Source organism: Argopecten irradians, chromosome 1 (genome assembly GCF_041381155.1).
Source record: "Argopecten irradians isolate NY chromosome 1, Ai_NY, whole genome shotgun sequence".
NCBI lineage: Eukaryota > Metazoa > Mollusca > Bivalvia > Pectinida > Pectinidae > Argopecten > Argopecten irradians.
The window spans coordinates 41,022,309-41,039,772 of NC_091134.1; the positions used below are offsets into that span (position 1 = coordinate 41,022,309).

At 36.1% G+C, this 17,464-nt stretch overlaps 1 protein-coding gene across 1 annotated transcript in view; it reads right to left on the minus strand.

Moving 5' to 3' along the window:
• LOC138327965 (protein PIF-like) overlaps positions 1-17,464 on the minus strand; it is a 68,140-nt gene that overhangs the window by 15,163 nt on the left and 35,513 nt on the right. The window lies entirely within an intron of this gene.

A 17,464-nucleotide genomic window follows, 5' to 3' on the forward strand; every position in this document is an offset into this window, starting at 1 on the left:
AACAAGACAAGAAGAAGGTCAAGAAGAAGACAACAGAAGGAAGAATGATCATTAAAACAATTATATCTAAGTCGCTCTTCCTAAATTATACAGTTTCAGTCTTAAATTAACTTAAAGTTATGATGTTGATCTTCTCGAGTTTTGATTCGTTTGATAAAAACTAAATCACACACTCGATTTGAGGTTGGCAAAGAATATATAACGAGTGACAAAGACTTTTATCCCAAATGTTAAAGCGTCTATTTATGATTCCATCCTATTATCAATTTTGAATACACAATATTTGTTTAAAGTTGTTTTAACCTTGAAGGTTCCTCTGGGGCACTAAAATGAGTAAGTTATGCTACCGGTTTGTTATGTCAGAAGCATGTAGAATTCCTTTTGTATGTACGTTAAGTTCCAAAGGCGGACTAGTTTTTAATTCTTTGATCGCATGGAAATAATCACATCAGAGGATACCACTGGTGCAAAACTGACGTCATGCCTAACCCAGATTTCTCGATGTTATGTTAAATGATTTTCAACAGCATATTTATAGAAAATAAGTTTAAAACATGTACAACATGTACGAATTATGAGTGAAGACAATACTGGGCTGGATTAAGGGATCCTAAACGACGGTATAACTGTTATGATCCTACTTTAATATTAACAATAGAATGTCAGCTTACGTGGTACATGCATTGTTTTATTGTGGTCTGGTGCTTACATCAAATATTTATATATATTAAGATATATATATATATTAAAATTAATATCGATTTATCCGCATTATACATTTAATCATTGGTGTTAACATATTGAAGTTCGTGAGCTGTTTACGATAATTTCCTTTGGGAAAGAAATTATTAACGAAGACAAAAAGACTTCTATAAAACGTAAGTTCTATCCATCAAAAACTGCCTATATCCCCACCACCATTTAAAACGGAAAACCCGATCAGCATGGTTTGTTACAACCAACCTTGAAAAAATAACGGACTTTGAAAAAAAATTTCAAAGTGAGTTAAATATTGTGCAGGTTCAACGAACTTAAAAATAATTCAAACTGCGTTGACTTGTACCGTATTTAACGGAATTTGAAATAATTTTTCAGAGTGCGCTAATTTTTCAAAGTGGGTTGTACCAATGGTTGCATTTTTATACGCTATTTTAAATGTTTTTTTACAAATCAATAATACATTATATGATTAGTTATAATTTGAAAATTACTGCGGCGGATAAAAGAACATCACAATCCATATCCAGTCCTTTTCGAATCTGTGCACATTAAAGGGATGTAAAGCGTTTGCAGATTAAAGGGTCAGATTAGAAAGTAATTATGTTACCAATAAAAACATAGAAAAAAAGAATAAAAATGTAAAACGTGAAAAAACATTAAGTCAAAATAGAAATACGATGTACCGTCATTGAATGTTCAAGGACGATTTGTAACCATCGTTTATAATTGAACATGAAAGAGTTCCATTATACGCAGAAAAAAGCAACAAAACGTTCGGTCATATTTCCAAAGTTAAATGTATTCCATATCACAGAGACAATGGAACGCATATCAGATCAATACCCAGGCAGCTAATCTGCAATCTGCATCTTCGGATGGACAGAGAAATTTGGAAGAGGTTAACTTGAGTTGACAAGCTGAAACTCTACTGGGTATTAGTAGACGGCGTCTGTTTACACTAAATGAATCAAACTCTAATGGGAAGTGAGATACATGAAATCTAAAACTCACGACACGCTGTCATGTCGCTTAGGCTAAGATAAAACAATTGGTTCATGTCGCTTAGGCACAGATAAACTAACATCTGAAAGTCAGTAGACGATCTAGTCAGCATACCAGAGAGAGCAGATACTGGGCCAGTCCGCTTTCTGGATTCAGACAACATCACCAAAACTGGTCTTGAATTCATCAGGACGAACTCATTTTAGCGTGCTTTTTGTTATATCCAGCAAGCATAAATCATTATTTAAATCTTGTCATTGAAAATTAGCCATATTTTCCTTAGGATGTAAATCTGCCAAGATATCAATCTCGGTAGGCCTAATTTGAATGAATTACTGAGACGCCTGAGGAATTCATTCGTTTTTTGGTTTTATGGAACAAAAATGAGTTTTCTCATGTTAGTACAACTACAATAATTCTACTTTCATGCGATCTGAATTAATCTTAATCTATTGCAATTTTCCCTATTTCGGTTCTCTGGTCATTATCTTTGATTATATTCGAGTGAACATTTCTTAGAAGTGGAAGAATAGCCATGTCGCATACTCTCCCCTGCAATTACGTCTCGGTACAGAATTACAAGACACGACTTGAGACGCCTTGGGTGGTGGTATGGCAGTGAACTGGAATCACCATAGGTTCTACAGTTCATACCGTATGTGAAGGTAAGAGCCCGGAATAACAGAAAGTGGGACATAGAATATATGTATATCCTGATGACAGAAATCTTATCAAAAGTATTACACGCAAAAATTACACTAGAAATTTTCTCAAAGTGATAACATTTACTCTTCATTATCTTTTAAAATTTATTTCAAGATTTAAGTATATCAAGTTATCAGAGAATATCAGTTTATCTGTATCGCCCTATATATACAGTCTCCAATTATAGAAATATCAGACATTGCAGTTTATATCGGAGGGTAAAACCACAGGCTACGGAAGCCGGCCTACTGTATGATTCATTGTTACAAATGAATGGCAGTTTTTAGCATGAGGCCATATCCGATAGTCCTGTGAACTGTCGGTTTTGTCTGGAAACGTCACAGGAGAAATAACGTTAACTGCCGGTCCATTATGTATGTAACGTGCAGATGCCGTCATTAATCTCCACAACTATCCACTAGGTGCCGAATAATGCCAATCACAGATCGCCGCTAACTGCCAGCGTGACTCCTTCGGACACACCATAAGGCTTGTTTTGGCTAGACGGCCATCATTTGTGATCAGGGACGCTGACAAAATGCAACCGACAAATTGATTGACAGGTCTCATATTGATCATGTCTCCCAAGTTCATTGCTAGATTTTAAGTCAGTGATGTGTAGTTGGTCCCCCCGGTGTCATAACTATCTAGCGTGTCTCGTGTTACGGCTGGCCGGCAGATTCCGGTCGGCTGGGAGGGGACCACTATCATTTGGTGGTCACCACGACTAATGTGTTATCATGTCAATCATGTCTTTTAGTCATACCACGATAATCTTGAAATTAATGCTTCCGATAGATATGTATTATAATCTTATCGATCAAAAGGGTTGTCCAATTGTTTTGATATTAACTCCCGATGCTTCTTGCCCACCACAAAATGACGTATTCGTCCATCACATTGCTATCAGACACATCTTCCTCTCTTCCTATACATTTTGTCAGACGCTGTCTCCCTAGACACTCATCTATATATAGACATTGTTACGGAGACCAGTAGAGCATCCAGAACAGAAAGGAGAACGTTACCATTAAGTCTTACCTAATTGCTGTAAAATGCTTTTCGTGTCCATGTTTAAACGAACTAGCATTATACATAGGCCCGATACATCTTCATTCCACCGCCTCATCTTTGCTTTACAATCATAGCTAACGACTGGACGTCTCTATGAGCGGAACATCGTAGAAATACGTCATACAGTATATAGTCTCTTCGGCTGTGTCTACAAAGCCATTTCGACCACAATGATGGCTATTGAAGCAAAACACAAAGTCTATAGTTTGTTGTTATGGAACGCTCTCAAATTAGTGGTCCAACCCTTCAGCTTTGTTCTACTTCCAATAACAATAGTTCTTTGGTCTGGGTCAAACGAGTTCAATCAATACGGGCATCAGTGACACTGTCCATGTGCCTCTTACTCAATTGGGATTATGTCTGGGGAAAACCGCCTGGCCGAAATATAACTGTCAGTGTTGCTAACTGATCATAGGGAATTCTACCTAAAAAGCGGGATTTTTTTTTCTTTTGTGCGTTGCACTCGTATTTTGGTAAATTATTTGTAACGGTAATGATTTTGAACGAAAACTTTTTTATTTCACAATTGTCTGCAGTGTATATGGAATAAGTAATGAACAAGTTTGAAAAAAGTGTTTATGAAATCTTTCCGTTTCTTTAGAACTTGTAGTACTGTATAGTAAACCAAAGTGCTTATTTACTGAGGAGATTGAATAAAAATGCTAAAATAAATTATACAAAAACACTGGTAAAAAATTACTTCGAAATTTCACTGAAGTAGAAGACTCATTCTACAAAGGTCCTTGTAGAATTACGAAAGTGCGACTGTTTTTGTCAGGTTCCTGATGACCTTCAAGTGATAGTCAACGCTAATACGAAAATAAACTCTAAATCAGGAATCCCACCACCGTCACATGGTGATTATTACTGTGACTTATGGCACAAACCACGCCACGCGGGAAAACGCGAGACTTGATAAACAAGCGCAAATGTGTACCAAGGTGATTTCTTTAGTTGTGGAGGCATATATACAGTCTTCTCTCAACAATTAATCACACTTCTCCCATTAGACCTCGGAAACAAATCACCAAGGAATAGATCTAAAAACCCGTAAAAGTTTCCAGGGAAATCCATATAAAACTCCGAGATTAGTCTATCATGTCTCAATTAAATGTAATACGCTAATACTCCAGTTTTCACAATAAATAATGCAGAACTGTTCTGGAGGAATGCCAAGGCGGTTCAGACTTGTTATACGGAGGTGTGACGGTTAAGCCAAGGCTTTGTACTTTTCAGCAAAAATAGAAATAATTTGTTTTTGTGTACTCTGTAATTAACAAACTCTGACTATAGTTTTATGCCTAGAGACAAAAACAGAGAGCCATCAGGATATCCAAAACGCGTACGAGTGAGAGAAGGATCTCGTTACAAGTTTACATCTAGTGGATGTTTATTGCTTCTGTTATTGTAATAATAGCTGGCGTGTGACTAAAAAAACAAGAGCGCTATCGTGATTGAGGTTTAACCTAAACTCGCCGAAAAAATCCAGGATATAAAGAGATGGCTAGCTTAATTTCTTGTATTTTACTAACAATCCGAGGGAAAGATTTCCTTAAAAACGTGGGTAAACTGCCAAGCCGTACGTTCGCCTTGCTGCAATTGATCATACGGTTTATATGAGAGTCAAAGGTGCAGAATCTTTATTTTATATTTTTTTTGCGTCTTCTAAAATGTCAAATTAAACGAGAGAATTAGCAATGGCATCAGGTGTAAAAGAGAATATCCCTTGGAGCTCTATCCGTAGGTAACGGGTTTCAGACTTATAATTTTCTGATATATTACCAACATAAAATCCTCGACAGTAATGCGCCCGTATAACTGGAGTAGCGGGTGAGCGTTATGACACATCCGCGATCCCAACATGCTGGAAGAATGTTTCCGTCGGAATATTTCCCAATATCGAATCCGTCATTACAAACATGTCGTTATTCAATTGTAAATCAGTCGCACATGTTAACGTGTAATCCCCCAGCAGTGTTGGACAAGACGAATGTCGCCGAGTGCAACTGTCGATTCCACACGGTCTGGGGAGAGGGAAACAGGAAATTAAGAAACGTTAATCACAAAGAAATACATTACAGAACGCCAAATGTATTTCTCAACCCGAGAAAAGAAATATACAAAATAAAAATACATTCCAGCATGCTTGCGTCATCGTATGGTGGCGTCTAGCATTGACGGACTTATAAAGCGTCGAACAACATTTCACCATTATATGTTGTAAACGAATCTAGAAACAGAAAAAAACCTACACATTAACCGACTACTTGGTGAGTAATCTGAACTCTTAAGCGAGCAAATCACTATCTCCAGCACATGTCATATATAATAGTACTATATCAACTGTGGTATCAAAAATTTGCAGATGCATGCACAAATAAAGCATGGTGGTTTTATGACCTTCAACATATATAAATGCTATGCTTATACCTCTTTGATACGCAAGTATAAATATTTTTTATGGCATTACTAACATTAACATAATTAAGCTTGAAATTTCTTTAAAAAAAATCTACTCCTTTTACATGATGAACAAATTGCACACATTTGATTTACCACGATGGTAGAAATTACAGTCGTTTTTTCACCAAAGCTTAGGATTTTAAACATCACCTGTTGTTGGATTGTTGTTGTGATTCAAAATCAAACATTCACTCGGGTTGGAGTTCACACAATTAATACAAATAACGCCTTCAGACATGTGTGCGTTAAACGAAAGCAAATAATACAAATTAAACTATTCAGCTTTCTTGAAATGCATCGATTTTAGACTCTATACTTTGTACTTTCCAGACATCGCCAATTACTCTAACTACATTTTCCAGTGTTTACATTGATTTCCTAATTATTCCCATACAATAAATGTTAATGGTCCAAAGAAATTTCTTTGGGCATTGATTTCAAATTGATATATATGCGTAAAGACGTCCTCTTCGCAAAAACGCAGTAGCTGTCGTCTGCTCAGATGGAAAATCCATTGAAAACAGAATTGCATAATTTCAAGTGCATATATCCTGTGGTTAAGTAAATGTGTTTCACAGTGGGTTTGATTCGATTCCGTAACAAGAGAATCGTTCAATTTCAGGTTTTGTTGCTCGACAAAGTCCATCGTGATTAGTTCTGTGTTTGTAGATAAAGGCAGCAAGGCGAGATTTCCTGTTTACCGGATACCTAAAAGCAGCTTGTTTATACCATCAAACAGCGTTACCATGACAGGTCCGTATTAGGCCGTGACGTCAGTCTAAGAGACCCCAGCAATGTGTATATCCGGTTAAGGAAGTCGTCTTTCAGGCTTCCTCTATCTACCACATCCGGATAAACCACGTGATAGATGGAAGACAAATCGACAAAGTCTCACAAAACGTCCCATTCATTTTATCATGTGGCGAGAAAAATCTCCTAAACATCGAGCTACTCCATCTCCTGTCAAAGAGCGAGAAAACGTATCACATTCAGAAGCAGGAGACATTGGTAGCCGAACAAGAGGACATCAATTATCAAGGCGTTACAGAGAGCAGTCTCATTTCTTTGGGAGATACTGGGTTAAAAATCTAGGAATTTCTTAAAAGGATTCCAATGATGTCAGTCTAAGAGTTTCGGCTTTTTAGAATTTATTGCAAATTGAATGTAGCCATTAAGAATCGTGAGCTGTTATTTCTTGTGAACACTGACTCATAAAAAACGTATTTCAAAGGACTTGGAACACATTCAGATAACATTGTATCACAGCTATTGTTTTAAATGGATGTTAATATAAAAACAGGTATTTTCGACACAATATTGATGTACATTATATAGAACTATTTCCCATCGCCCAGTTGCAAAAAGACAGACAATTACATTCACAATGTGCATTGTACTTATTTTATCGCTACATAACACAGCCACGTCCCAGAGTTATACACATGTTCAATTAGCCTATATCTTTATGTATTTTTATTTAACTAATAGGTAATTTAATCTTACTGACATTTTTAATATAGCATTCAACGTCTTTGTATGACAGAACGTTGTTTTTCCAGCAAATGTTACCCTTAAAGTTTTTTGTTTATCTCGGTAAGATAACTGAAGTAATAGACTTTCACACCAATTCTCACCAAAAGTACTACACCAAGTAAAATATAGTTTCAATTATTTTTCTATTGTGTTCTAATTAATGCAAAAGTATCACTTGTTGAAATATTTGAATTGATCAACAACAATTATTAAAATCCATTAATTTAAAAATCACTAGTTTTAGCTCCCAAAATACCATGTCTGATACAAAGAGAAACTTTTGGTGAAAGTGAACAATAACACGTATTCCCAAAACATCTGGGGTTTTAACTTCAAAGTACTGGAATTAAGGATATTTCTCAATCTTTCCCCATGCAGTGTGACTGTTGCAAAGAATGAACTTGACCTTTTTTTAGTTCACTCGAATTTGATTAACTTTATCAAAAGTGGACTTTAGTTCATTTTGACGCTGACGCCGCGACCACCAGAAAATACATTACTTTTGTCATCATCGACTATCGTCGAAGGCGAGATAAAAATCTGGTAAATATCTGTCTTTTTCCGTGTGTTCTAGTGGACGCGAATAGTAAACTGGCTTAGTTTCAGTGGAATGGAATCAATGAAGGCAGATTATCAAAATCAACGACAATTCTTATTATTCGCCCCAAAATATTGGAAACTGGTGCAATATCTTCCTCATTCCTCTCTGGTGTGATGAGATAGATACAACTCGTGATTTTACCTAGTTTCAGGACAAATGGAATAGGCTAGATAAACACAAAATCTTAAATTCAACTTAAATTATCAGTTTCATCTCGAAAAGATCAGAAAATGGCATTAAAGAAATTTTCAATATTTATACATATGCCAAGAGTAACTTGACTATATTTAAATTCTTGAGATCTTATTAATATATCTCACCATGCTGTTAACGTAGTCAAATCTGGTTTTCAACATCGCAAAGCAACACCTTAGTCCTGCTTTACTCGACTATCGCCGAAGGCGAGATGAAAAGGAACGGTTAACGCTGTCATATCAGTGTTCTACACTAATTTATCATAAAGGTATAAACCCATAAAAAAGGACAACCGAATGCTGGTGATTCAGCCATCAGCTACTGCATAAATAACACACCTCAACTGACATACAGTATTTATTTGTTCACAGATTAAACTTATGAATTTTCCATAAATACACAACCTGTTGTACATAACAGTTAGACATCTTGTTGATACATAACTTGGACCTGTATTCTCAGGAGGAGACTACAACACAGACAAAGAAAATTCCGAAAAAAATATCAAGCTATCGACCTCTTTCCTTTCTTTTGATTAATATCAGCTGAATTAAATCCATCCATCTTCGCTGAAAGTCGCGATGGTGGAGGCTTAATTCTTGCGGATATTTGTTTTTCTTGCGCTCTAAGATTTTTTTTATTTTCTTTCTCGAAATTAATTTGAACTGAATCAATTTAAGAGCCAACTAATTTATTGCAAATTTAATTCATTATTGTGAGAAAATAGTTATATAGCCTAACCCTTTTCACCGACTTTATTCGGTTGAAACTTTTACCCCTAAACTATTCAATAATCCCTGGGAGCGATATCTTAATGACTTGAGCTGGGATAATTTGAAAGCAAGAGAAGTTAACTGGAGTTTATTGGACATAATTCCTAAAAATATTCCTGTATTATTTCCAAATTCGGAGACATTAACTAATATCAGATCTGACGTTAATGGTTTTAAAGACTTTCGTAATAACATACTAGGTGACAGAGCCGACATTACCTCTGTTTCCACAAGCATATAAAAATTAACAAAACTAAAACCTTTTGGACGTTTCACAACATAATTATGACATGCCGTAATTAATTTTTGAGATAATATTTTTAAGTTAATGAACATCAACCATTACATTGCATTTAACAGACATGGAGTCTCGGGTTACTAACTATTACGGTCGTAATCTAAATGCGAATCACTTGCAATTGAAGTTAAAGAAACTCATTTTTCTACGTCACCTTGAAACTAAACATTAATATTAAGGTAATTAATATGATGTACAAATAAAATACTACGAATTTTGTAATATCAATATCTATTCAGTAAAAGTAATGCTTGTGAATTAAACGACTTACATATGCATAATGCTATACCAAACAAAGAAATATGATGGTAATGACATGATTATAAAATATTTAGGACCTTACATGGATATAGTATCTATTCTTATAGTAATTAGTATCATTGAAACATTTGATATCTTAAATTTAACAATAATATCAGAAATGTACGCTCCAATATGTCTGACACTGACACTCGCCATACAAATTAAGACAAAGACCATATATCCCTGGTCACCTACCATTTGTCAGTAACTGACACACTTAGGATACCGACTCGCAATCCTCTCTTGGCACCTCAATGTTATATCATTGGGACAAGGAAGTAATTCCAACCGTGTGTACAAAACAAAATTGTCAAATTTTGGAGGCGATCTACCCCCTTTATCAAGACATACAAAACGAAAACGGTTACATTATAGGATACGAACAGTAATGCTGGACAAAGTAGACAAATATAAACTATACAGCACAATGCAGCGCAATTTACCCTTCGGCAAGTGGCAGCCAATGGCCGGATCTACAAAAATGTATCCATGCTGTTCGGCAGAACGCTAAAATATGAGCGATGACTGGAAAACGTGCCAAGTGCGACGTCAAATGTGTGGCGAAATTTATATATAGTGCTCATTGGTATAGCATGCAAATTTGGTCGCCTATCTTTTCGGTGTGTGGGCAAAGAAGCAAAGTCCCAAATTTAGTCGCCTTTTGCTGGGCAGCATATGTAAAGGATGAAAAAAGCGTAGAACAGAACGGGAATGCTGGAAGTAGGGACAATTAATTGAAAAACAAGTGATCAATTGATGTCAATTAGTATATTTAACGTTCCTTAATGCCTTGGGGATAGCGGGTCTGTAGATAGGTAATCCAGAATCTCTCTCTCGATCAACGCTTGGTTTGAGTCCAATAGGAACAGTGCTCAATTGCAATCACCTGCATGTCGTTCCAACTATGGATAGGTAAGCTGAAATGTCTGGCAACCGGATAGTCAGGTTTGTTCTGTTTGATAGACCAGCGGTGATTGTTGATTCTGACGTTGATTGGACCACCGGTTTCCCCAACGTATTGCATTGTGCATTTCCTACACGAGAGGAGGTAGATGACATTGCTGGATTTGCACGTCAGATTCTGTCGGATGTTGTATGCTCTGTTGTTGATAGCACATTCAAATGTGTCTGTGGATGCTGTGTATGGACACAACATGCACCGTTTATTGTTGCATGTCTGGAATGAACCCGTTTGTGCAGCAGGAGCAAGAGGACGAAGTTTGCTGCTCACTACAAGGTCTTTTACATTTTTTGGTCTGTGGTAGGCTAGTAGTGGTGGCTCTGGGAAAATACACTTTTTGTTGATGACTCAATGATTTTTCAGTGTTTCCTAAGGATAGAAGGGAGATGTGGTAGATGTGGATGGAATGTTACTACACATGGAACACGTTGAGTGGCAGTTCTAGTATGGTATATGAGAAGATTGGCTCTATCTAGGGCGCGGACCTTGTCGTTTTCTTGGTCGATCAGATGCGATTTGTATCCTCTAGAGAGAAGGTGGCATTTCATCTCTTCGCACCGGCGTTCGAAGGTGGTATTGTCGGACACTATTCGACGGATTCGTAAAGCTTGTGAATAGGGAATGCTTCTGGTGGTATGCGAGGGATGACAACTGGTGGGACGGAGGTATAGATGAGAATCAGTAGGTTTGGAATACAAGTCAGTACTTGTAAGATATATCGGCAGTGAATTTGATGGTATTGTGGATTGTGTTATATCATTGAAATACTACGTACCTATAGTGGTTCCATCATGCGGATATCCCGAATGGTACATAAATGATGCACGAAAGTTTGAATATATCACATCAGCCTTACCATTTTTCATTATGCAAATAAATAATAAAAAAATACAGAGAGTATATCGGGATATGAATCAAGCACTTATTATTTTTTTATCATAATAGATTGAATATGGTTGTAATATTTTAAACCCATAAATGAATGGATATACATACATATATCTAACATCAAATAGCCACCCAGACTGTAATATCACAGTTTCCAACATGTATACCCTATCATTGATGAAGCAGACATTTCTCACTTACAGACATGTCAGCTGTAAATAAATGAACCTAATTTAATCCAACAAGATGTACTCCAGATCTGATTGCAAGTCCATGAATGGTGAATATCCGGGCGTCCTGGACAGGGATTTAACAAAGGTCAACAGGAAGTATCTATCTGGATAACGTGTATCGAGTAAAATGCATCATATTTATTGATTATTTTCTGTTAAATATGAAAACTGATGACCTGATATCAATACCTTCTGAATAAGTAATGACTTAAGTTATAACGATGATGACAGAGGCACGGTGGAAAAAATCCCCAGTGTGAGGACAAGATTTGTTAGGAAATAAAACCCAGGTCCCAACCTAAGGGTGTTTCCAAACGAAAAAGGTTCTGAGTCAATGATGTTTTGACCGAAAAGAAATACTGACTTTAAAAAATCACATCTAAAGTAGTTTTGTAGACACATACGCACACACACACAAATCCGATCGGTATATTACTGTAAGTACAAACATACAATTATATACACAGAATACAAATTACATATAAAAAAAAAACCTTCACAATACAGCTGTTCCATGTCTAGGATTCTTCAGTGACAGTTACGGTCAAAATGATCAATATTTGAAAGCGACTTAAACAGTGCAGCCAAATATCAAACGACTGTGGTTACATGCTTGTATAAGGTTAAAGGTACCATGAGCTCCAGGGTAGAAAACATTTTCTGCTTCGTCAACAAAAAAATCAATATGCGACCTCAGCAAAATAAGTTTTCTGTTAAACTGTATTATTTCATGCACAACTGCTTTTGTTATTGCAAAAAAAAAAGTTGATGATATTTATATCGAAATTAGCAAAAAAGTAAGGTACGGAGAAACCATGCTGAACGACTGTACGTACCCGCTCAACGATGTTTCTGAAGACAACACCATTATCTGTCTACAAGTCTTTTGAGCTACAATATTGTAGCTAATTTTGTTGTGGAGCTCGAAACTCCCACACTGATTTTGTTTGAATCTAGTTCCAGTGATAGGCACCATTTGGCTGTAAAGCAAACTGTTACCGGTAAGATGGCGGGCATAAGTTAATGTCTTGTGACTCAGGAGGAAATACGTAGCAGCATGTCACCTATCATCGTAAAATGGCTCTGATTAACAGTTTTTTTTAACGGAACCCTTCAGCTTGAGTTCTCCAAACATCGGAATACGACCTGAAAGCTTTGCCGTTTACCGTTGTTGTCATGCCTTTAGACATGAGGTGGGAACATCAAGTGAGATACTATTTCAATATAAATTTTCACTTTTAAACTGTTATTTGGTTGTCGTCTAACGGTGTCTACTTTTTAAAGTATTTTCTAATAAATTCATTTCATCTTTGAATTTATTTTCATATTGGCTTCTCTGGCATTAACTATCTACAAAATACTAAGTCGTATTTCCAAAAATAATAAGTAACGATTTTTGCTTGTATGGATAATGATAATAAATGACACCATTCACTTTAGGAATGTGGAGTTTTTGTTGAGTTTTTCCATTACACAAACAGAGCGCATTCATGGTCTTTAATGAAGCACAGATAAAATTGTCTTTGTTAAGTATCGGGAAAATAGAATAAGATAATCGAGAACAGTGATTGCTCTTTGTTCCATTGAAGATACCGTATGTAAATTAAGAACAAATCCGCATGTCACAAACGATAAACATGGTTAAAACTTATGAATTTTTGCTGCAAAAAAATGGGTTTAAATAGGGTGGATGATGGGTACTCATAAACGTCCCATTGACATTCAAGATAAATAAAGGAAGGTATCTCCATGTTTGTCACATCGTATGGTCGTAAAAAGCGGTGGAATTTGAGAACTATATTGATTCTTTATCCAATCTGACCCTTCCTTACGTTCGTATTGCCGTCTCCTCTCGGTCCAGCCTTGAGATGAACAACTTCAATACAATTCGACAGCAAGAGCTTGGTATTAAATGAAGAAATCATCACAGGATTTTGATATTAAAGCTTATCGGAGACAATACACTGTTCTATCTGACAGTGTTGGGAGTGCGCGTGTCCACGCTGTATACCATTGTAAGTTTAAGATACGTTTAACAATGACCTTGAAACATTTACTTTCGATTTCATGTTAAACATTACACTGCGTGAAACAGACAAATTATTTAACTGACTTCTACATACTTTATGTTCCCTGATGAAGTAAAGACCATTATACATGCTTCACTTGCGTTCTTGCGTTCTGTACACGTCAGAGACATATAAGCACGGTAAGACTAAATTCCAGCATATACTTCTTTTCTATCATTACTTGTATTCGTCCCGTATTTACAGTGACACGCATCCGGAATTACGCGGCCCGGTCACAACTTAAAATTTATGCGTGCATTGCAGGATCTGGATTTCGAAATAATACTGGTATAATGAAAGTAGAATTGATCGTTCTTTTTTCAAAATATTCGTTGGAGTAAAGTGTTTTTTTTATAAAATCAAACTTTTGTTTTGTGCAATATACTATGATTTAATATATATATATATTTTATTTTATTTTCTCCATTTAACTTTCGTAAAAAATGTTCTGGTAGTGCATTTGAAAAGAAGAACTGAATTGCGCACGGGGAACGTAAGTTCAGATCTGTGTAGCAAAATTTGTAACCCCCTTCCGGAGCGTATGGTTCTAATATTTTCTCTTTTCATGAATCTATAAAACATGCATACACTGCTTATCAATTGTTGATTATAGTGTTCTGGTTCTGGTTTTGATCGACTTTTATTTTGAATAACTGTTCAATTATAATGTTGGCGTTCGCTGAATTTGCCTCATGCCCAGAAAAGGATGCGTTTCTTTACGAAATCAATATAAACTTCAATGCACCCCATATTGCTTGACTAGAATTGCATATTTACATAATCACTATCTGCACCTTGTGTTTAAGACGTGCTGACAATACTGAGTATATGTTGGTACACCACCAGCCTACTTATTTACTAATTATATACTATCATACGTCTGATTTCGATGCTTTTCGAGACAAATCAATATTGTTCAATGAACTTCATATACGAATTGGTTTATATATGCAACTAGTGTCTTTTATAAAATTCTGTGAAGTGGGTCACAATTTCTTTTTTTTTTGCATGTCAGTTGCTGTATTGTTCATTATACATCCTGAGCAGGTGTATCACACAGAGCTTTGCGATAACACTTGGTACAGTTGTAGCTTTTGTTGAATTCAATGGTTTAGAGAAGCCACGTTGTCACCTTTTTTATTCATACAAGCAGCAGCCATGCAGAGATGGCGTTAGCATTGTACCTGCTGCTCCCCATTGCATGGTCATAAACATAAAGGCGAGTAAATTTGGAATATGTTTTTTTCTTCTTTCTGTAACTGACTTTTTTCTCCTTCATGTCTCCATTGATGCTGGTCACGTGACTGTTCATTTTTTAAAGTTTTAGTCGAAAGGCAAATTGACGAGCTGACGGAATGTAATCCGTTTCAGGTGATATACAATTCAATGTCAATTAGAGACTTGGTTATGTCAATATTGGAATAGAACCCGTGTCTTCTTAATTACAAAAAAACATAATCAATTTTCAATAATTCATGTGCGAGCTGCATGTAGCAACACATAAATAAGGAAAAAAGATATTCGAAAATGTCGGCAGACGATGTGCGTGTAAATGATTTACTGGGTTCCACTGCCCAATATAACATACTTTTTTGGATTTGCTGTAGTTTATAGTTGTAGAAAAAATATTCACACAAGCAAATTCAACATTGAACTACAAACAAAGATAACAGGCTGATTGAAATTTACAGCTTCAACCTGCTATTGTATCACGTAATTTTGAATATTCTTAAAAACAAAATGCTCACGGTTAAAATAAGAATATAGACACCTGTCCTTTGCTAAGCTGTGGATAGTATATCTTACAATGATATACAAAATATCAGAAATATATACTTGTTTATTTTAATTATGTGCATTCTATCAGAATATACGGAAGATATGTTCGAAACTTATCATTTAACATCACTTAATTAGTGTCTAACCGCTGATAATATTCAAACCATTGTGTGGTCCATAATTGTTTCTAAACGTCCATTTATACATTTTGATCATTATTGATTTATCTTGAAATTCCATGGAATATACTTTTTTTTTATTATACCACGGTGATTTTATATATTGGTATTACAGTAACATCACTGCACAAATACCTACAATTTATTTATGATGGATCGATATACAAATATCTTGTTAGCTAGGGAACGTCATCTCATGGCACAAGAAAACGTGATAGCGTAATACACTTATCGCCAATACAATGTTACTCCCAGTAACGTGTGAGGACCATTCGCCTTTTACTGAATGTTTACCCTCAATGTGATGGCAGGACGACATTGCATGATAGTCGATCATAAACTAATGTGTTAATCTGACGGTCCATCGCGGCGGTCTGAGAAACCGTTCATTCTACTAAACACTATCGTTAACAACTTAGAATAATCATCATAAAATCAGTTTTCTGTTTGTGCAATTGAGCAGACACATTTATTTCATCAATTTACGAAAGCAGCTCAAAGCGAAGTAAAACATTACAAAAACACATCTCTGACGCTTTTCTCTTTCTTTTATATCCTTAAAAGGATTATCTCTGAACCATTCTTTTCCTTATCGCACGATTTTGAAGGTCATAAATAGGAGCTGATACCGAGAAGATAGAACGTCGCTCTCCGTACCAATTACAACAATGAAGATAAGGCCCATGAGAGTAATCTCCCCTAAGATCTTGATTATGATGTCACCTCCGGCGCAAGGATCAATTTAGATTAGGATTGCATATAACGCTAAATAGCGAGTACGTCAGCACATTAGCGGTAATGTTGTTTATACGTCTGGCTGGATAACGATACATGATAACTCTAACCACTTATTGTACAACATTAAATATACTGATAGAGGTTATACAATCGCCCCCCTCTCGTCCCGAGCTAGATCACCTAAGTGCTATAGAATGCTTGATACACATATCACAATCGATCATAGATCAGCGACAAATACATTTGTACCCATGTCGAAAAAGCTGCGGAGGCAGATAGTCGGCACCAAATAGTCGCTTGGCCAACGACTAAAACGTAGTCGTTATGCAAACAGAAATATATGGAAAAAACCTTGATAAAAGTACCAAAGTAAGACATATTCCAAATAAGATTAAGGGAAGGACGTTGACAGACCAACCGGAAATAAAGCTTGACAAATCCCGAACGGCATCCAATATGAATAACCGGAAGTATAGTTAAATTAATAAGGAAATGGATCTTTGGAACAGACCGATTATCACGTCAGAGGGAAAGCCATTCGGAACGGGATATACAAATGTACGTGGAAGACGAGAGCCTGACCGGAAGTAAGTACGGCTGGCTTTTCGAATGACAGATAGTGCCAGCTATAATAACAATGTCTAAATAATGGCAGCAATGAAAATAAACAAAAGATCAATTCTGGACGGTATTTATAGAAAAAGCCAACGGAATGACCGGAAGTTGGCACTCATGACCTTTCGAATTATAGAACGTGTCGTCTAGTCCACCAATATCGATACATCGAAGCGCGGCAAACCTCATACATCCATGACCTTTCCATTGATGGAACTGTTATTGAATGTATAAGAATATTCCCTTCCGAACCTTCACTAAGCGCTTAATAAAAACGAAAGACCAAGTGGTGGTATTTATTATTCTTTTGGAGTAAATCGAAAGGTAAAACACGT